The 22027-nt window shown below is 39.8% G+C and overlaps 1 long non-coding RNA gene and 1 pseudogene across 1 annotated transcript in view; both read right to left on the bottom strand.

Moving 5' to 3' along the window:
* Positions 1-11857: 11857 nt before the first annotated feature.
* On the bottom strand, positions 11858-17935 carry LOC139042675 (centromere protein V-like protein 3; annotated as a pseudogene).
* A 1206-nt stretch (positions 17936-19141) lies between these two features.
* LOC139042676 (uncharacterized) overlaps positions 19142-22027 on the bottom strand; it is a 29376-nt gene continuing 26490 nt past the window's right edge. The window contains exon 4 of the long non-coding RNA XR_011499679.1: positions 19142-19755. This is a non-coding gene — a long non-coding RNA (uncharacterized lncRNA). The remainder of the gene's footprint in view (positions 19756-22027) is intronic.

The raw sequence follows: 22027 nt of genomic DNA, 5'->3' as shown, positions 1-22027 counted from the left end.
TTTAAAATCTTTATCTCTTTCTCTTTTGCTGGAACACTGCTAACCACAGCTAAACACAGTCATGAAAACTTGCTTTTTAAACAAAATGATCTCTCATATCCAAAGGCAAGATGCAAGTGGAAATCAGTGGTTAAGCATAAAATATACTTTTAAAGAACAATATAGTTCTGTTTCCCAGTATCCATTCCACTTCACTGAACTTGGAATCCAAGGTTCTATTATATTTTTTCTAAATATTATACTGGAGCATGGAAATTTTATTGACAAAATGTGTAGCTCCAGGACAGATTCAGGCAGGAAACACAGAAATAATTTTTTAAAATTTGCTAGTGTATATTCATCCATTCCAGGCAGCCTGGATACACACACACACACACACACACACATATGTTACAGCAAAAGAATCTCATAAATTCAACACTGGGGATGTTTGTTTCCATTCTGGGGGGTACTGTGTTAAGCAAACAAGGATGTCTGAAACCTCTGAACGCTCATTTTAAAACAATTACCTCTGAGCTGATTTGCACAGAAATATTGAACACGTATTGAACACTTAGGATATGCCAGCATTGTTTTAAGTACTTCGTGTTTATGGACTAACTTAATTCTCACGGCAACCTTGTGATGTAGGTACTATTATTTTATATACTATATTATAGTATAGTACATAACTTTATATATGATTATAAATATATATTATAGTATGTAATTTTATTTTATATATTATATACTAGCACACACGAGGAAATGAAAGACCTTAGTCAATTTACACAGCTAGCAAATGGTGGTGCTGAGATTTGAATCCAAGCATTAGTCTGGTCCTAGTATCCATGATTTTAGCCCACTACAGTACACTATTTCCTCCTCATTTGTGTAAAGAAGAAACAGAAAGGCATTTTTATACAGAAATACAGACATAGTAGGAACACAACACTTTCCCCTATTAAGCCATTCTCTTTACCTCTCTTTCCTTCTTTACCTTAGTCCATCAAATCCATGCTATGTGATATTGCACACTTCTAAATTCAGATGCTCCTTTGACATTCTTTGACCACAACCTCAAAATAAATGGACACTCTGGGAGAGAAAGGGTTAAAACTACAGAGACAAAGAGCCCTCTTGGCATGCTAGAGTGGCTACAACCCTTGGGGGCTCTCCAGAAAGTGGAAGTGATTGATTGTAGCAAGTTATTCCTGAAAACAAAATGTCTTAGTTGTCAGGTTACCAGGAGGGGAAGGGATGTATTAGGGGAAATGTGTCTTAATTCATTGTTAAGGCAGGAGTGGGGAAAGGGGAGGGAATGGAGGGTAGAGAGTAGGCGGCAGGGTGTAAAGAGAAGGTGGGCTTCTCTGTGTGATGGGTGTGATGGCTTAATTATTTCTTCCCTACACAAAATGCATCACTACTTCTTGGGATCCCCCCAAACACTAGGGGCCTTGGCACTTGACAGTGTCTGCCACTCCTAGGATGGTGACTGTTGATGACAGATGATTCATGAGGAAAAAGTACAGGAGGTTACAGGGCACTGGACATGAAGTTACAGTAAAGGGATGGGTTGGAGAACCTGTTTTTTTAATTCTTTGGGTGGCAGGCAGGACCTGGAGGTAGAGGTGAGTGGAAGGGTTGAAGGGAGTGGGCTTCTCTCTGTAACAGGCTTTATAGGTTATTTCTATTATAGTATGCTCATGTGGCAATAAATGACTGTTATCTTGAATTTTTATGGATTTAAAAAAATAGGTCGTAACATTCATTTGGTAAAAATTTCAGTAACTGTCCAAGTGAATTAAGTATATTGATCAGTAGATTCCCTATCCATTTTTGCCTAAGTGGTAGCACAGTGTACACACTGTTTTGTAAATTGCTCTTTGGAATTACCACTGTAACCACAGACAACCAGAAAAAAAACTCTGAATATTTATCAAAGTGGGGAGTGATTACATGAATTATGCTATATCCATAAAATTGAATATCCCAGAGACACTAAAAGTGATGATGCAGGCATATATTATTTGACATAAAAATATATTCATCTTCTAAGGCCAAATGAAAAAAGCAGTTTTTGAAAGAGAAATGTGTGTGTGTGTGTATGTGTGTGCACATGTATGGTCAGAAGTTTGGAAAAATACACAAACACACAAAAATGGTTGACTGTGGACATCTCTGATGATGGCATTACAGATGCTATATTTCCCCAGTTTTATGTGCATTTTGTTATGTTTCGGTTTTGCTACCATGTGAAGTAATTGCATGTTCAATTATTTTATTTCTGATTCTATAGTACTCTCATAGAATTAAAAAATCAGCAAATAACAGAAGGTATATGTTAAAGTCTCCCTCCTATACCACGTCCCTAGCCTCCCTGTTCCCATTCCCAGATTAGGGCACTTGATATTCAAAAAATCAAAACAACAGGGTTCTCGTGATATAGTGTGTATATGGGGAGGAAAGGATGCCGTATAAGCCAACGAGCCCAGTGTATTAATATCAGAGCTAGGATAGAAATCTGTTCCTTGTGTGAACCAAGCTCTCTCAGACCTTCAGGGCCTCAGATATGCTATTCCCACTATCTGGACAACTCACCCTGCACCCTGTCTGTCTGTCTGTTGTTGTCTCTTCAGGCATCGGCTTATAAATCTCTTCCTTCAGGACGCCACTTTAAACTAGGAGAGATTTCCATCCTCATGGTATCAAAGTATCCTGAGCGTCTTGTATCTCAAAGAGAACTTACACACTTTGCTGTAGTTTCTTTTTTGTTTTCTCTTTCTTTTAGTAGAAATCACAAACTCTGTCTGCCTTACTCATTTTTGCATCCCAGAATCTAACATGCTGCCTGGCAGGCAGGTTTGGGAAAAATCTATGTCATTTAGATCTCAAAAACCAATATAAAACTTTGTCCCGATTATTTCCTCATCATCCAACACAGACTAGAACTATTTGAAAGGGCACAAATAAAGGAGTTGAATTTTTAGTGGGGGGAAGACGATGGAAGCTCATTACTAATATCACAAATGGACCAAGATCGTATTCAGGCTTGGAAAAATGTGATTGGAAATCGAATTTGGGGGCAGGAGATTCCTGGAAAGGGTTTTCTTGCTCCTCAAAAGAGACATACAGGAGAGGCCAGCCTTCTTTTTCCACTGGATGTAGTTGTGCCTTGACTTGATGCCTGGAACTTTTATTGCAGAGGAAAGCATCCTAAGTGAAGTATCTTGATGTCAGAAGGCTCATTTCTTGGACTTTCTGGAGACAGTCATCAACTATCTGAGGACGTCAGGCAATCCTTCCAGACACGCTGAAAAGGAGCCAGCCAAGAGGCCAGCTTCCCAGGGAATCTGTCCAGGATTGTACAGTTTCCTCCAGTTTCCTCTGGAGGTCGCTATTCCACTGCTGTTATCATCTGCTATTGTCCAGTGAGAGTAAATGTGAATCATTTACAACCTATTATTTATTAGAAGTCCTCATAACACAGAGCACCTAAATGTAAAATAGGTCCAAGACTTAGATTTGTGGACAAAAAGGGTAAGACAGAAATGGCAATGATCCTGCCCCCAGCCTTATATTCCCCCATCCTTGGCCTGAGGACCCCAGGGGTCCTGGCATGCTTCCCTCCACATTGATGTGTGGCTAGCACAGGCACAGTGTGAATGCTCTTCCTTGAATGGCATGTACTATTCATCAACTCTATGTAAAGGATGCCCTAATCCAGGACTGAGGGATTATCTCAGACTGTGAAATGCAAAATGCCTAATTATAGACAAGATTAACTGTTTGCAAACCTCTTCCACCACCTTCATGTGCAGCTTTCCAATCCAGGCCTGTCTAACTTCAAAGCCCTTTCTCTTTCCTGAAAGTAGGAGCTTCCAAAAGTGTGGAACACAGAAAACTGATAACACCCACAATAATTTTAGTGCTACTTGGACATTAAAAATTTAACATTACTATATGTGTTTTTTATTTGGTAGGAAACATATAGCATATCACAGCCACATCAAGGCCTTTGTGAGATGATGGGGAAGGATGTTGATATCGCACACTCCATGGAAAATCACCATAGTTTTTCTCTGAATATCTCTGGTCTTTTCCCCAGGTTTCTTTCCCTATTGGCAGTTGCCCAATTTTTTCTCTCTCTACATCCTCTATCCCTTATCAGACTTCTTGTTTCCCCAAGGTAGAAGCTGCCCCTCTGTCCTTCCCCTTTACCATCTAGTTTTACAGAAGCAAACTCTAAGTTTCTGATTTTCATTCTTTCTACCAGAAACCATTTCTGCAATAAAGAACTCTCCTCAGGACACAGTATTTTGGATCACAGCAGGACACTATAAACAGCAGTGATTTTTTTGTCTCTCAGAAATTGTTCAAACAAATTGACCTGTCCCCAAAAGACAGAAAATATAACTACATTTCAGGAATTAAAAGGCCATACTTAATCTCGTTGGGTGTCTTGAGCATTTTGCCACAGAATCTTGGGAGAAGTCTCAGGGATGAGAAACTGACTGATAGTGTTGAGAGGAGATGGGATGTAAATTCCACAAGCTGTGTCAGAGAGAAAAGAAAAGGGAGAATTGTTGATAGGTAATTAAGCTGAGGACTGCCTACGCTGCCTGCTCAGCAATCTTTGTGGGCTTTGACATCATATGACTGGAAGTTTCCATCCTAAGTCTGTGGCATAGCAGTTCCGTTTCTTTGTGCATGTCTCCTAACTTCTAAGGTCTCAGTTTACTCATCTTGAAAAATGGAAGTGGTGTTATGCTTTCTGAGTTGTCTTATAAGGATTAGATGAGAGAATACATGTGGAATGTTTAGTAGTATGGAAATCTATTCATTTCATTTTTTCAATTTCATTTTAAAATTTAAAATGTAAAGAACTTTAAAAAATGTTATTGTATTTATTTTTACAGTTATCTTTAAGTTACCCTGATTTTCCATTTCGATCTTAAAAGTCATTCAGTTTTATTGAAAATATTAGGAAAAAACAGCACAGTGGTATCAAGATTTGTCAACAATCTTAAAAGTGTGAATGAATGACTCCTGAGAAATACTAACCCAAGTTATGTCCTGTGGTCTGGACTGTGCTAGCTACAATGAGGAATGACACTGAAAAATGAGTCAGAATTCTCCTTTCCCTCAATACCTCATAGTGCAATAGAAGACTTTACTTGGCACCCAATATACAACAGCCAGATTGTGGTACCTACTTTACTAATTCCAGATTGGAAGAGAGGTTTCAACAAACACTTGATGATGCTTACTGTATTTCAGTCTGGATTTCCTGGAGTCTAGTGGGTGAGGCCAATGCATACACAGGACAGCATAAAAATAGGACTATAGGAGATGAATTAAAAGTCTTCACCTAGATAAATAAACAAATGCATAGACAAGGAGAAACAGATTGGTTGTTACCAGAGGGGAAGAGGGTGGGGGGATGGCCATAGGGGTAAAGGGGCACGTATACATGGTGACAGATAAAAACTAGACTATTGATTGTGAACATGGTGCAGTCTGTACAGAACCTGATATGTAACAAGGTGCACCTGAGATTTACACAATGTTATATGCCAATATGACCTCAATGAAAAAATTTTTTAAAGTCTTCAACTGGTACAGCATGAAGACAGATACCAAGAAAAAAAGATTAATTCAAATAGATTGGAAAGGAGTGGCCAAAGGAGTAGGAGGAAAACCAGAAGAGTGATCTCTTTGTGAGTGTGAAAACGTTCGTTTATGTTGACAGTTTCACTAATCATTGGGTTCATGAATTTAATTCTGTCAGGATTTAATTGTCAAAATGCTATCTATAAATTTAAATTCTAAAATAAAATAATACAATTGGCAGGCTTGTATTAATTCAATAGTTTATTTACCCAAGAAGGATTTATTGGAGACTCACTGTGTATCACACAGTTTGTGTTTGGGAAAGTTTCAATAAGTCCTCTAATGTCCTGTCACCCTGAGGTCAGATTAGTGGATAGGTAATAACAAGTTCACCAAGATTCATTAAGAAGCATAAGTCAGGAGTCGAAGGTCTGGAGTGTTCTAAACACAGGGTGAGGATGAAAACCACAAATCTCCCACCAACTGAAAGGAAGTTTGAGTACAGTGGTGGGATAATAGCTATCCTTTACTAAGGATTTGGTCACACAATAAACGTTTACTGAACATGTGTGTGTACCACGACTGGGCTTTCTGGACGCAGAGAGGAAACAAGCTAAGGCTACAAATCCTTCTAGTCTAGTGGACAGACAGTTATACATAAATGTCATTATCACACATTTTGACAAGGGCTCTGACAGGGGTAAGAAGAAGAGGCTCTGGAAACACAGAGTAAGGCCTCTAAACACCAGGCTGAGGGATGGGTGTGATCAGGCTGTAAAAAGGCATAACTTGATCAGGGACATAGAGCTCAATAGTAGTGTAGTCAGTTTTCGTCACTAGATTGGTCTGACTCCAGTGCTCCGTGCAGTTTACAGTACCCCAACTCCCACTTGTAACAATGCCATCAGTTTTAGTTCAGAACTTAAATGTACACTGCCTCTGGCTCTGCTGTCACTTTTCATACTGGCTTCTGCTTCCTGACTCACTATAAAGTGAGGTAGTTGACACACAGGCCTGTTGGTTTCAGAGCAGTAATTCTGAGACTGACCTAGCACTTTACAGGGATAGTCTTTCCTGACGGGTGCCTAGATCTTCCATGTGTGAACGCAATTGGAAGCATAATGCATGGGTCATGAGGAAGGACAGGTGTATCTCAGCAATTATAATGTAAGTGAAATGTCATAGTGAGTGGATAAAGGTTTAGCTTTGGAGACAGACAAACCTGGATGTGAGTCCTAGCTCCATCACTTACTACCCAAGTTACCTAACACCTTTCAGTTTGTTCTCTCATCTGTAGAAGGCAGAGGGTAGGTATTGATAAATACCTCTCAGAGTAGTTGGGAAAGAAAAAAATGTACTCATTGACATGATCTGTTTATGTTTCTTCCTTATTAGACTGTGAACTCCCAGAGGGCAGGAGTCTTGTGTGCGTCATCTCTGTGTCCTAAAAACTCCCAGAACCATGTCTAGCCCAGAGTAGCACTCTGTCCAATTTCTTGTGCCGTATTTCTGAACAGGAGCTTCTTCTTTTCCAAAGTGATGATGCTTATCCTGGAGTTTCTTTCTTGCATCCTAGAGGTCTATGGAAACTGTTAATATGGCAACATTGATGATAATCTCCACAGAGGAAAGTATATTTTGCTCCATTGTGACTTTTGCTGTCATTTGAGTTTTTGAGCTACACTTGGATAGAGCTGCGCCAGAAATGATTCCTCACTGTCTCTACCATATTAAATTTTATACACAGATGATTCTAGAGGCAGGCTGGAGGCCTTTTAGTATGGCTTTATTACCAGAAATATTGGAAGAATGTGAACAGCAACAGCTTCTCTTACTACATCTGCCAGTGGCACGCTATAATGTCCCTGTCAGAGCCCTAATCGCAATGTGCTGTAAACACTGGTAACTTGTCTGTCTTACCACTGTGACCTTCCAGAGGCCAGAAAATGCATTTATTTCTCTTATTGCTCCCAGTACCCATGACAGGAACATAGGGGACATTCAATAGATGCTTCTTGAATGAATGAACAAGAGCTTTTGTAAATTTTCTACAGCTATGTAGAGGAGGAAACAGGTTAAGAGTAGTTCTAAAACAATCCCAACGTCACGCAACTTGCAAGTGTGACAGGCAGAATTCCATCCCAGGTCTGCCTAAATCAGGAAGACTGCAGTCTTGGTTGTGTTGGCTCTTCTGGACTCTGGGACTCCCTGCGGCGTAACTTGGCCACTTGGCATGCTACTCAGAATTCAGAAAGGAGCCTTGCTTAGGATGGACTTTGTCTCCAAAGCTGGTTCATAGATCAGATTATTCATGTAACAAGTATTTATTATTCACTTAAAATGACTAGGCACCCCTGTAGGTACTGGGGATTCAGCAGTGAAGAAAACTGACAATGTTCCTGCTCTATTGGAGTTTATATTCTAGTTCGAGTAGACAGAAAATGAACAAAATACAAACAATGCTCACTTTGAAATACTACTTGACACAGAATCTAAAAAAATAAAAAATAAATAAAATGCTACTTGAGGATTAATTATCATAACCAGGTAAGTGCTTAGCACATTGTGGATGAATCAAATAAATGAAAGTAAATGCCGTAATACTCTTACGTTATTTATTTTATTTAACTTTATACATGCAATTAATGGCAAGTAATAGTTTTGAATTAAAAGCAAGGTTATGCAAGTAAAACAGTGTGAGGATCCCTGATTTTTGGAACAATTATCTGATTAAATAGCCAGTGCTTCAAGTTTCTTTCACCAACTCACACAGCTTCTGAGAGCAGAAAAATGGTAGAGAGTACTTTTGACAGACACATTCTTTCTCTACCTGTGATATCATAACAGATTCAGTCTTGTCCGATTATGTCAAATTTCAAGCACAAACTGAGTCCTGATAAACTAGTCAACAGGTATTTCATGCACACCTACTATGTGCTTAACTTTAAATTGGGTACCAGGGGCGCAAGAGAATGCCAAATCATGTTCTCTGCCTATAATGATCCTATAGCCCAGTTGGGAAGACAGTACATATTGACCTCTTACACAGGTAAGCTGAAGGCAGTTTAGATTAGGGTGGAGCGTATAGGACCTAGATTTATAACATACTCTTGATCACCACTTACTGGTTTTGAGACTCTGGACACTACCCTGAACTCCTCTAAGCTTGTTTACTCATGTGTAAATTAGAGAAAATAAAACCTACCTCCCAGGGTTACCAGGAAGAACAGAAATTACTGCTGTACATAGCAGACTCATGTATTAGTCTTGTACATTGTATGAGCATCGGGGGTTAGCACAGGGCTATCAACATGTATTAGGCATTATTACTGATACACATTTTTCTGGTCAGAAAATGGGAGTGAGAAATAGTTAAATGCAACCTGATCCATGCAGACAGGACAAACAGAAATCTTTACAACAGATTAGATATTGATCTAACAATGTAATGGTCTCCCTAGCTCCAGGAAGCTCACAGTCCGCCAACACAGTAGATTAGTAAGGGGTTTGCCTCGGGTCAGAAATAATAATAATTAGGATGAGAGGTGTATTTTTGAGGGCTAACTATGTTCCAACATCCATTTTAATCCTTAGAACAACGATATGTGGTAGGTACTGTTATTGCGCCCCATTTACAGGTAAAAAAAACCCTGAGACTCAGGAGCTATTGAACTTGCACAGAAACACACAGCCAGTAAAGAAAGGGATCAAGATTCAAACCAGGGCGCTCTGATTTTAGCACTTAAGACCTACCAGGAACTATTTATCTAAGTGTTTCAGATCTACTATCTGACTTAATCCTCATAGCTACACAGTTCTTTATTAAATAGTATAGTTCTCACCTAGAAAAAAAGGAGGATTTACATACAAAATTTTTTCAAATCCAGAAATACTGACGTTGCTGGAATTGTAACAAATATCCAGCCTACTTTTAACTCCTATTTCTCTCTCTACCTCTATCTCTCTCTCTCTCTCTCTACCTTTATCTCTATCTTTCTATCTCTATCTCTACCTCTATCTCTATCATCTTTATCTCTATCTCTCTCTAACTCAGTCTCTTTCTCCTTCTCTTCCCCTTCCTCTCTCCCAGTTCCTCACTCCTCTCCTATTCAAATCCTGGCAATAAAATGTTACTAAGAGCTCATTTAACATTCTTTTACCATGAAGTAAAGGACTGCCTCTACAAAGACAAGGATTAAGACCATAGAGAACAGAGCACCACGCATTTCTGCATTGACCCAACACACCCACAGATGATGGTAATTGCCTGGAACCAGGGTTTCCTAGAGGCTTTAAGTTTAGAGTAAGGGACTTGAGGTTTAAAGGAAAGGTAATTTTAGGGAAACTGGATCCTAATTATAGTCCTCTAGGTCAGCTGGAGAAGGAGTGTAAAAGGTGAGGTTCTCTTTGTGATGGACTGGTTAGGTTCTGTCTCAGGGCTTCATGAATCTGTGGAGGAAAGGGTATCAAGACCAGTGGTGTGCTGTATGAAGCTCATACCAACTCATTAGACCTGAGGATTAAAAATTGAGTTATGTGAACCTAAAATTAATTATATTAAAAAAAGATAAAAATATCCAAAACTTCTTGCTTCCTAATTATTTTATTACCTTTTACTATTATCTATGTTCTTGAAGTTATTGACATCTCTTGTATCTGTATTGTGGAAATGTTATTTAACCGTGTGCAACTGCACATCTCTTCTTAGGTATCTATTTAGTGACTTCATATTGGTGGCTTTTTGAGGGTAAATGTATGTATATTTATACATACATAAATATTGAATATTGATATGTCAGATGCTGTACTGAGCACTTGGAGTTCAGAAAAAATTGGTTAGTGTCTTTACCCTCAAAATGTTTACAGAGAGTAAGAAACAAATATAATTTATGATCTGATATTGAGGCCAGAATAGAAGTCTGTTCCTCACATTCATCACACTCTCTCAGACTTCCAAGACTTCATATATGTTATTCCCTCTCCCTGGAAAATTCTAGTTCCACTTTCCACCTAACCAACTCTTACTTATTTGGTATGTCTCATATGGCACGTCTTTTCTTTTGAAAAGTTCTGGGTTGCCCCCGTCTTGATATGTATTATCAGGACCTCTTGAATCTCCCCGTCACCATGAGCACCTACTACAGTTTGTTGTAGTTTCTTGTTTTGTTGTGTGTCTCCTCCAAAATGCTGTGAGCTCCACAATGACTGAGACCAGGTACTATCTATCCCAGAGGCTACTTCAGGACAGGCATACAAGTGTAAGGAAAGGCACTATGACAGCTAGACGTCTTAATTCATAGGATAAGGATAAAAAGCAGATAGAAATAATGCATCCACATCAATTTCCTATTCCTATATCACAGTTAAAGCTGGATTAAATTTACTGATAGAGGTTATTTTCTTAGCATACTAAATAGAGCAAGATCTTATTCAGCTCAGAAAAAGAAAATTGGAAATAAAATCTAGGAGCAATGATTTTGGGGAAGATTTCCTATTTCATGAAAAGAGACAGAGAAAGAGACAGGTCCTCTGTTTCTGCTTGATACTGTTCTTCATGGTTCTAATTCCTGGAACACTTAATGCAGAGGAAAGCATCCCACTACTAAACTTCTTTCCCAGAGACTCTGAGGAAGAAAGTATCACCCATCACCTTTGAATTTCTCAAGTGTTACAGTACAGTCATCCAGTAATGTGACATTACTTACAATGTCCACCGGAGGGCGATATGCCACTGCTGGTACCATCTTCTATAGCATGACCTGTGAGGACTAACTTGAGTTACAATCTATAATTTTAAGTCCACATAGCACAGAACACCTACTAAATAAAAGAAGCCCCTTCGGTAGATGTGAAGACATAGAAGAAAAGATGGAAATGGCACCAATACTGCCCGCACTCCCCGGTTCCTCACCCATGGTCCCAGGGTAGTCTAGATTCTCAGGGGTCCTGGAATGCTTCCCCTCCACACCGATGTGTGACTGACACAAGACACAGAGTTAATGGTTTCTCCTGGAGTATAGCTGGTCTCTTTAGGTTCCTTAGGAGATAAGTATTATCAGTGTAACCGTTTTAGAGATGAGGACCCTGAAACTGAGGCCCAGAAAAGTTTATTAACTGGTCCAAGAATAGAGGCCTTTTCTCCGTGCTCCCACAGTGCTCTGTTGTTTCCCTAGACAAACTGTGTTGTAAGCTGACAGTTATTTGTCTCTCTCATCTGCCAGATGGAAGTGATAGGGGCCTAGGGAATGCCTTTTGTTCGCTGCTCTATCCAGGCATGGAGAACAGTGCTGGGCACCCGATAGGCAGAAAGTGGAGTAAAGCTGGAGAGAGAATAGGGTATGAGGTGGGGTAGGATGAGGTTCCATCTAGGGTGATTCCTTTGTTAGAGGCTTGGATGAATGAGGACAGGAGCATGTCTGGGAGGCCAGAGAAGAAACGGTAGGTATTGTCTGGTGAATCCATTAAAAGGGGAAAGAGCATCTAGCCTCCTGAAGACTTGTGGCCTATTACTCCTTCTACCCCACCACTGGACTGCTCAGATTCTCACTTTAAGTGGCCAAAAAATGGCACCTGAGAGAACGTACATGAAAGTGTCTCAATCCTAGAACTGAGTACAATCATGAACATTGGTTCTGTTTATCAATGTCCTGATCTAATACGATCAATAATCATAGCAAATTCTTATTGTGTGCTTGCAGGGTGTCAGTTACTGTGCCAGGAGATTATACACATGACCTCATTTAATCCTCACAATGAAGGTTACTGTGGGTATTTACAGATTTTACAAATCTAGACAGCAGTAGGTGGAAGAGTTGGTATTTAGCCCAGGCTCAAATGCAAAGTCCTTGCTCTTTCCTTGAAGTAAGAAATGCCTAAAGCATGGCACACAGACCACTGTCAGTGTCCATGATGACTTTAATGGTGCATGGACAACCATTTCATATACAATTTTTAAGTTTATTATATATTTTATGCAAAAGAAAAATGACAGCTAACACGTAAAGCAATACTAAGGCCTTCTTTGGAGATGGGGGAAAAACACTGACAACACACAACCTGTGCCAAACTCCCTAAGGACCCATAAAATTGTATACCAGTTAACAATGCCATCTGAAACTTTTGAACATGGGTTTTTAACCAAATAAACTCATGAAAGATTTGCACATGACATAGAGAAGCGGAAAATAGTCAATATTCACTTTGAAAGAAAAGTCACTTTTAGAAATTTAGAAAAATTATATATACACATATTTGTACAGAAACACTGATGTGGTAGAAACATGAAGTCTTAAGCCATTTCTTTCTCTAGCTCCCTGGATCCTGTCCATGCAATCGAATGCCATATAGGTGCAACTCTAGGTGCAATTTGGTATTTTCTGACTATAAAGATGGCTGAACCTCCTAAGGCATATAAGCATGTTCATGTTCTCCCTCCACCTCTCCCTTTTCTACCTCGACTCAGCCTCTAGAGGGTGAAGGGCTGGGACAAGAAATTCCAAAGAACTAAGGAGGATGCTTGGGAACTAGGGGACGTCTTAGATAAACCAGGTCATAAATTGTAAATTCCCTCACTGTAGTCTGGGGTGGGGGATGATGGATAATGAAGGGTAGAGACTGGAGGATGATAGCTTCTCTGCATGATGGCACAGTCATGTTATTTGCAATATACGTGGAAACACATATCTACTTAGTAGGGTTTTAATTTGTTGAATAGGTAAGTCAAGTTAAACAATTCAGTGTACAATGAATGCACATCTAATGAAACATATGTACAGAAGAGAGACAGACAGCAAGAAAAAGAGAGATGGAAAAGCTCCAGGCCCTTTTACCCAAGTGATAGAACACTGAGGATAGTTGTTTGTACCTTAATCCTTTGAAATATCATTATTATAGTGAAAAGGTGGAAAAAAGATAAACATCTATTAGAAGAGGTTGGTTAAATACATTATGGAAGATCCACATTTTTAATTCTATGAAGTCATTAAATGATGATGCTAATACATACCATTTGACAGGAAAAGACACTCACCACCTATTGTTTGATAAAAATCTCAGGTATCAAGAAATTACAGATAAATTAATGCTTATTTTTAATATACAACATAGAAACACATACTTTTCTACTTATTATTTACTTCTGAATACTTTACACATGTACCAGATATGAATTTCAAAACATCAGAGGGCATACAGTGCACAGACATCTTTCTCGTTCTTCTGTCTCCCCATTCTCCTACCCAGAGACAGTTTTTAAAACAAAGCCAAGAAAAATGTCAACATAATTTGAAAACTAAGCACAATGAGGTATGTAACACTACTGAATCTTAAACATATTATGTAAAAATATATTAAATAAACAATGTGTCTGAAAATAATGCATATCGCTAAGTAGCGAAAGTGTCTACCTAAAATACACACACACAAAGTTGATCAACAGAAAGTGTGCTAGTAAAGGTTTATAAAACTGTTTGGATGTAGTGGTCCTACATACCTGATGCAACTGTTAGAAACAATCCTGTTCGTAATAGCACCAAAACCGTACAGTATATATGAATAATCTGCAAATGATTTGTAAGAACTGTATGCAGAATAATCAAAGTGAGTGACGTAAAACACTTGAAAAAGTAGAGACTACTTGCTTATTGGATTGGAAGATCATCCTTCTACACACACAAATGCGTGCTCAGTTTTTTTTTTAATTAGAAGCAAGTCTGTTGAAAAACACTTAAAGGAAAGGGATAGAAGCTTGGAGCGACATCACAGGTTCACCAGTCTAAAAACAGATCTCTTTCATACAATAATTCTGTTACAAGCACTGAGGTGGCTCCGTCCCTCAAGGGGCGCCCTGGGCACGTTTCAGGCGTGTTGCAGCCCCAGTCCTTACTCCTCTTCAGTAGGAGAGGCAGGGGCTCACTCGGTGGACGCATTCTGGACGGCCTTGTGCTCCTTCGGGGGCACCGCCCTCCCCCACCTCCCCCCAGCCAATCGCCACCGTCGACCTCCTCGATGACCACCACTGCGCACGGTGCGCGCGTCCAGGCAGTATGGGGCAACGCGGTAAACCCCGGGGTCAGAGGCAGCTGCGTGGAAACTCTGCACCCCACACCTGCTGCAGAAACTGTGCAGCGCCGCCGGCTGCGTGTGGGATGGATCCGTGACGATGCTCTCGGCGCCCAGGAGGAGCGTGAAGCGCGAGGCCAGGACGAGGAAGTGTCGGTGCTGCTGCTTCCTGGACAGCCTGCAGCTGCGATCCGGAACTCACAGGTGTGCAGGGGCCCTGGCTCAAATTGAACCGCGCCGCAGTGGCAGCCCCCGGTGTAGCGCACGGGGCCTGGGTACTCGAGGGTGTCCAGCAGGAACGCAGCGCTCCCCTCGCAGCTGAGGCTCCGCGGCTTCCTGAACGTCTCCCAGCGCTCCCGCTGCGCGCCCAGGTCCATCTCTTTGGGGGACAGGGCGGGTGCCAGCGGCTTCGGGGAGGGCAGCGGATCTTCCGAGCTCGCCTCTCGGAGACCGCCGCCACCAGCGCTTCCGCCTCAGCCTTGCCGGATCCCTCTCGGCCGCCGCCGGCTTCCTCCCTGCCGCGTGGCTCCCCACCTGGCCTTGGACAGGTGGGCACCGCTGCGCGCCCACGACCGCGATGGCTGCACAGGCGGCGGCAAGATCCCCAGCCCTCTTTCACCCCCGCAGTTGAGCATTCGCGCTGCTCTTCACTCTGGCCGTGGCGCCTGCAGCCTTCCAAGCGTGTGCCCACCGTCCTTCGTTTCCTAGTAAGTCACCGAGCAGTAGCCTCATTGCATCAGCCAGGTTGGCCACTTGTCGAACGCGGCGTAAAGAGACCCTTCCCTTGACCCTATCAAAACAGCCTTTACTTGCCTGAATTTCAGTCATAAGGCAAGTATTTACTGAGCGCCTGCTGGGCACTAGGTACTATTCCGGACTCTTGAGGATGTGGAGATAGATCAGGCTTTCCAATCTGTTGGAGTCAGTTATAGAAAAATATAACCACCAAAATAGCGTGGCGTTTGCTCCGACAGGGGTAAGAACAGAGGGCTCTGAAACGTAGAGAAAGACCCATACACACCAATAGGAGGGGTAGATAGGAGGAATCAGGAGAGACTCCTCCCGGAGGATTGATTCTTTTATTATGTAATGTTTTGTTTCGATCTCTACTAATTGTCTTCGTGATGAAATCTACTTTATGTAATTAATATAGTTACTCCTGCTTTTTTTTAATGGCCAAAGTAGAAATTTGAGCAACAAAACAAGGTAGTACTGGATTATAACTCAGAGTATAAAATAAATATCCATGAGTCCATACTGATAGAAATAATGACTGAATAAATTAATAAATGGAGAAAAGAAATTTGTGCACAAGAATTCCAAATAGTTTAGATAAATACTCTGCCCTCAAGAAAGTGGAGCATAACTCCCCACTCTAAATGCGGACTGCCCATGGTCGTTCCTCCCAAAGGTTACGGTAGGGAAAGGGGGGAAAGGAACTTCACAGCAGAGAAACCTGACAAACACATCTGCTTTTTAATTTATGTCTGCATGATATGACGTTTTCTATCCTTTTTACATTTGATTTACCTATATCATTAAAATTGAAATGATTTTCATATAAACATTTTATGATTAGGTCATGTGTCATACTGACAATGCCAATATCTGCCTTTTAATTGATGTATTTAGTCAGTTTACGTTACGGTAATTACTGATATGCTAGTGTTTATGTCTGCCAATTTATTATTTGTTTTCTTTTCTTTCCTCTGTATCTCATACAACTGTTCCTCCTCTCTTGCCTTTCTGTGCCTTACTTTGAACACTACAGGGTTCCGTCTTGATTTTTGTCTAGTGTTTCTGAGTGTTTTGCTTTGTAAAATTTTCTCATCGGTTGCTCTGGGATTTACAGTATACACATGTGATTTGTCACAGTCTACTAGTAGCAAGTTTCATCACTTTGATTGAAGTTTGGAAACCTCACTTTTTTAGGTCCCTTTGCCTTTCCCACTTTTAAACAAAATCACCTGGATTATCAGATGGTTTTATGATTTTTGTTTTAATCATGTAATCTGATTTCTACAACTCGTGAGGAAAAGGATAGGCTATTGTATGTCCCACATGTGTTTTCTTTCTACTACACTTTATTCCTTTCTGGTGCTCCCAGAGTCCTCCTTTGATCATTTCTTTTCTGTTTTAAGCACCTGCTTTAACTTTGCTTTCAGCATAGATCTGCTAGCTACCAATTCTTTTTGCTTTCCTTTGCCTGAGAATGTCTTGATTTCTCCTTCATTCACTAGAGATAGTATTGCTGGATACAAAGTTCATGATTGACAGTACTTTTTTTAAACACTTAAATGTCATGACACTTCCTAATGGCCCCCTTAGTCAAATGAGAAGTTTATGGTCACTAAAATGCTGTTCCCCTATAATCAATGTGTCATTTTGGTCTCACTGCTTTCAAAATTTTTGTCTTTACTTATAAAAGATTGACTATGATGTGTCTTGGTGTAGATTTATTTGGGTTTGTCATATATGTGGTTCACTCATTTTCTAGATTCTCTAGGTTTATATTTTTCACCAAGTTTTTGACATTTTAAGCCATCATTTCTTAAAGTTTTTCAGCTGCACTCTCTTTTTTCTGAGACTCTGACCATGTGGAATTTTGAAACTTTTGTTATTGTCCTAAAATATCCTGAGGAAGAATCTGTTCATTTTTTTCTTTTCAGTCTATTACCTCCCTCTCTCTCAGATTTGGCAAATTCTATTGATCAAGTACAATAATGCTAACTTCTGTAATCTTCACTCTACTTTTGAGCCCATCCAGCAATGTTTCAAAATTTCTGTTGCTGTTCTTTTTTTCAATTCCATAGTTTCCTTTTGTTTTTTATAGCTTCTATTTCTCTCTGAGATTTCCATTTTTTCATTGGGTTCAATAAATTTATAATTGCTTATTGAAGCATTTTTATGATGGTTGCTCTAAAATATTTGTCAGATAATTGCAACATCTGATTCATCTCTATGTTGGTGCTACTTGATTATCTTTTCTCATTCAAGTTGTGATTTTCCTGGTTCTTGCTATGATGAGTTATTTTCTATTGTATCCTGGTCACTTTGGCTATTATGTTAGGAGTCTCTAGAGCCTATTTAAATATTTTATTTTAGAAGGTAGCCACCCTGTTTAGATTTAGCATGCAGATAGTAGCCTCCTTTCTGAAGCTCTGGTTCCTAAGAAAATGTGTTTTCAGAGCCTTTGTGGTGCTAATTTTGTCAGCTCGGTTTGCCTGGTGCCATTAGGGTCTCAATTATTCCTTGCTGGTGGACCTGAGAGACAGAAGAAGCTAAAGTGAGTACTTTATTCAGATTTTATTAACTTTTATCTAATGTCCTTTTTATGTTCCAGGATCCCATCTAGCCTACTGTATTACATTTAGATGTACTTTAGGCTCCTCTTGGCTGTGATAGTTTCTCAGACTTTCCTTGTTTCAGATGACCTTGCCAGTTTAGAGGATTGGGAAGACATTTTATAGAATATCCTTCTATTGGGATTCATCGGATGTTTTTCTCATGATTAGACCGGTGTTGTGAGTTATGGGAGAAAAACCACAGAGGTAAAATGCTATTTTCATCAAATCCTATCAAGAGTACATAATATCAACATAATTTTTGATTCTTCAAGCAGAACTTAATCACCTGGCTGAAATAGTGTTTGTCAGATTTCTCCAATGTAAAGTTACTCTTTTTACCCCGTTCCACACTTTGCTTTTTGGAAGAAAGTCATTAAGAACAGACCACACTTAACTGGTGGAGAGTTATGCATCCTTTTCATGAAGGCAGAGCATTATGTAAATTATTTGGAATTATTCTGCATGGATCCTCTATCTATGCTCCCCTATTTATTTATTCATTTCTTTGTTTGTTTATTTCACAATGGTCTCATTTTTTTAAATATTTGAGTTATAAACCAATTTTTTTTTTGAGGAAGATTAGCCCTGAGCTAACTACTGCCAACCCTCCTCTTTTTGCTGAGGAAGATTGGCCCTGAGCTAACATCCATGCCCATCTTCCTCTACTTAATACACGGGATGCCTACCACAGCATGGCTTTTGCCAAGCGGTGCTATGTCTGCACCCAGGGCCCAAACCGGCAAACCCTGGGCCACCAAGAAGCGGAACGTGCGAACTTAACCACTGCGCCACCGGGCCGGCCCCGAAACCAATTTTTAAAATTTCTTTTGTTTCTTAAATTGTTCCAGTTTTGGTCATTGAGAGCACTTTCAGTTGTCTTTTAGGTCCCTTTGATATATGCTCCCATTATATGGGGTTTCTTTTTGAATAAATCTTTGTTTTCTAGCTCATCTTACACATTTCCATGTTGCATATGTTCCAGCCTCATCTTGGATATTTCCAGGCTTGTAGAATCAGCTAGTTCTCCAAGGAACACTGTTTCCTTTTATTAGGAAATGGTATTAAAAACCAATATCTGTGTGCCAGGTGTCCTCATTGCTTCTTGGAGGAAGTGGCTTCTAGGCCCTCTCAGCTAAAAAACAAGAAAATACATGTGTGTATACAGTAGTCCCTCAGTATCCTTGGAGGATTGGTTCCAGAGCCCCTGTGGATACCAAAATCCCTGGGTGCTCATGCCCCTTATATAAAATGGTGTAGTATTTGCATATAAACTGTGCACACCCTCCCATATACTTTATTTTTAATTTTTTTAATTCTTTTTTAAAGGTTGGCACCTGAGCTAACAACTGTTGCCAATCTTTTTTCTTTTATTATTATTCTCCCCAAAGCCCCCCAGTACATAGTTGTAGATTCTAGTTGTGAATGCCTCTTGTTGTGCTGTGTGGTACACCGCCTCAGCATGGCCTGACAAGCGGTACCATGTCTGTGCCCAGGATCCAAACCAGTGAAACCCTGGGCTGCCAAAGCAGAGCGCACGAACTTAACCACTCTGCCACGGGGCCGGCCCCTCCCATATACTTTAAATCATCTCTAGCTTCCTTATAATACATAATACAATGTAAACCCTACATGAATAATTGTTATACTGTATTGTTTAGGGAATAATGATAAGAACAAAAGTCTGTACATGTTCTGTACAGATGCAGTCATCATAGGCCTTTTGATCCACGGTTGATTGAATCCTCCGATGCAGAACCTGCAGATACAGAGGCCCAAATGTTTTAACTCACTTTTCTATAAATTTTATTATATGTAAGCATCAATCTCTATATTAACTTAAATATGAATTCATACTGATGCCTTCAGCTCTAATCTGTGATTGCATGGATCATTCTTGCTGCTTCCCCTTCATTATCTCTAACCTCCCACTCCAGCAGTGAGAACCCTGCCCCTCACCATCTACCACTCATTTCCTGAATTGTTCAGTTGCAGTGCACATGCATAATGGTTTCAGTTTTTTAAACCTGTACAAACATAGGAAAAAAGTTTGTCCACTAGAGTACATTGCATATACAAATTCTCTTCTCTCTTTAGCTTTACAGACTTCTTTAACTTCCAAAGTTACTTAGGTCAGCATTGTTTCCCTCTCCCCCTTTAGTGCAATTTTTCTATACGTTTGAATTATAGTTAGATTCTTTTTTTACATTCTGCATTCCATCCTGATATCCCGATATCCTTAATAATACCTTTAAATTTTGCATACATTAAGTCTCAATCTTTGTGCTGTAAATTACTATGGATTTTGACAAATGCATAGTGTCATGTAACTACCATTACATTATCACACATAATAGTACCACTGCCCTAAAATATTACCTGTGCTTTACCTACTCAAGTCCCCCTCCCACAACTCCTGTCAAACACTCTGATCAGTTTGCTATCTCTATTTCTGGCATTTTCACAGTTTCTGATAGTTGGATACACCATATATAGCCTTTTGAGAATGGCTTCTTTCACTTAGCAATAGGAATTTAAGATTCATCCATATCTCTCCCTGGCTTGAAAGATCGTTCCTTTCTTTTGTCAAATAGCATTCCATTGTATAGATGCACCAAGATCATTCATTCATTCACATCGATGTACACCTTGGTTACTTCCAATTTTTGCAATTATGAATAAAGGTGCCAAAAACATTGGTGTGCAGGATTTTGTGTAGACTGACAGTGTTGAACTTTACCCAAGCCCTGTGATCCTGGAAGACAGTGAAGGTTAAGAGATATTCCCATACTTTGTGTTCCGGGAAACTACTTACTGCAAGGAGCCTCCCTTCCCCATATAACTCAGATAAAATTCAGGGGTGCCGCCCTTGTTTACCTATGACAAAACCAGACACAGTCCCTCCAAATTCCCATTCCTCAACTCTTAAATGATTAGCTGAACTACTTGTGTACAACTGGAGCAAAATACTTGTTAATCAGACTCTGCTTAAGGTTCTCTCCTTCCCCTAGTTTTTGTAACTTTGATCCACCTTCAGCCTGAGCCAGCACACAACCCCTCCTGAGAGGAGATTGGCCTCAGGGTGAAACATTCTTTGATTTGCTATCTGTTCACGCACCCCTTTCATTCCATTCCCCTACACTGGGTTCTTTGTATCCGCTATATAAAAGAAAGAGCCTTTTTGCCTAACTCTTGAGATGCTTGCTGATCTTATGGTCAGAGTGTTCTCCCTGTTACCACAGTCCCTTCCCCCAGACCCTTTTCCTTACAATAATCCTTTGAAAAAAGTTTCTCCTTACTAATTCTAGATTTGTATTTTATTTGACAGGATGTAAGTTTTTAAGTCAGTGCGCAAATAGCACGATTATTGGATCATATTACTGTAAGACTGTTTAACTTTGGTAAGAACCTATCAAACTGTCTTCCAAAGTTTCTGTACAACTTAGAGTTCCAACCTTAAATGAATGACTGTTCCTGTTGCTCTGCATGCTCACCGGCAGTTGGTTTTGTCATTTGTTCAGATATTAGCCATTCTAACAATGTGTAGTGTTATCTCATTATTACTTTAATTTGCCTTTCCCAAATGCCAAATGATACTGAGCACTCTTTCATATGCTCATTTGCCATTTTTACATCTTAATTGATGAGGTGTCTGTTCAGATCTTTTGCCCATTTATAATTGAGTTATTAGTTTATTAATTGTTGAGTTTTATCAGTTCTTCATATATTTGGATACAAGCCCATTATCGGACATGAATTTTGCAAATATTTTTTTCCAGTCTCTGGCTTGTCTTTAATTTCTTAACAGTCTCTTTTGCAGAGCACAAGTTTTTGTTTTTAAGAAAGTCCAACTTAGCTTTCTTTCTTTCATGGATTCTTCTTCTGGTGTTCTGTCTAAAAGCTCATCAGCAAACAGAGTCATGTTGATTTTCTCCTATGTTTTCTTCCAGATTTTTATGTTTTGGATTTTATGTATATAAGACATTGGTCCATTTTTAATTAATTTTTATAAAAGTGTGAGGTCTGGATCT

This window comes from Equus asinus, chromosome X, assembly GCF_041296235.1.
Source record: "Equus asinus isolate D_3611 breed Donkey chromosome X, EquAss-T2T_v2, whole genome shotgun sequence".
In the NCBI taxonomy this organism is placed as follows: Eukaryota; Metazoa; Chordata; class Mammalia; order Perissodactyla; family Equidae; genus Equus; species Equus asinus.
Note: the sequence above shows the minus strand (reverse complement) of the source record. Positions and strands in the feature narration are given on the sequence as shown.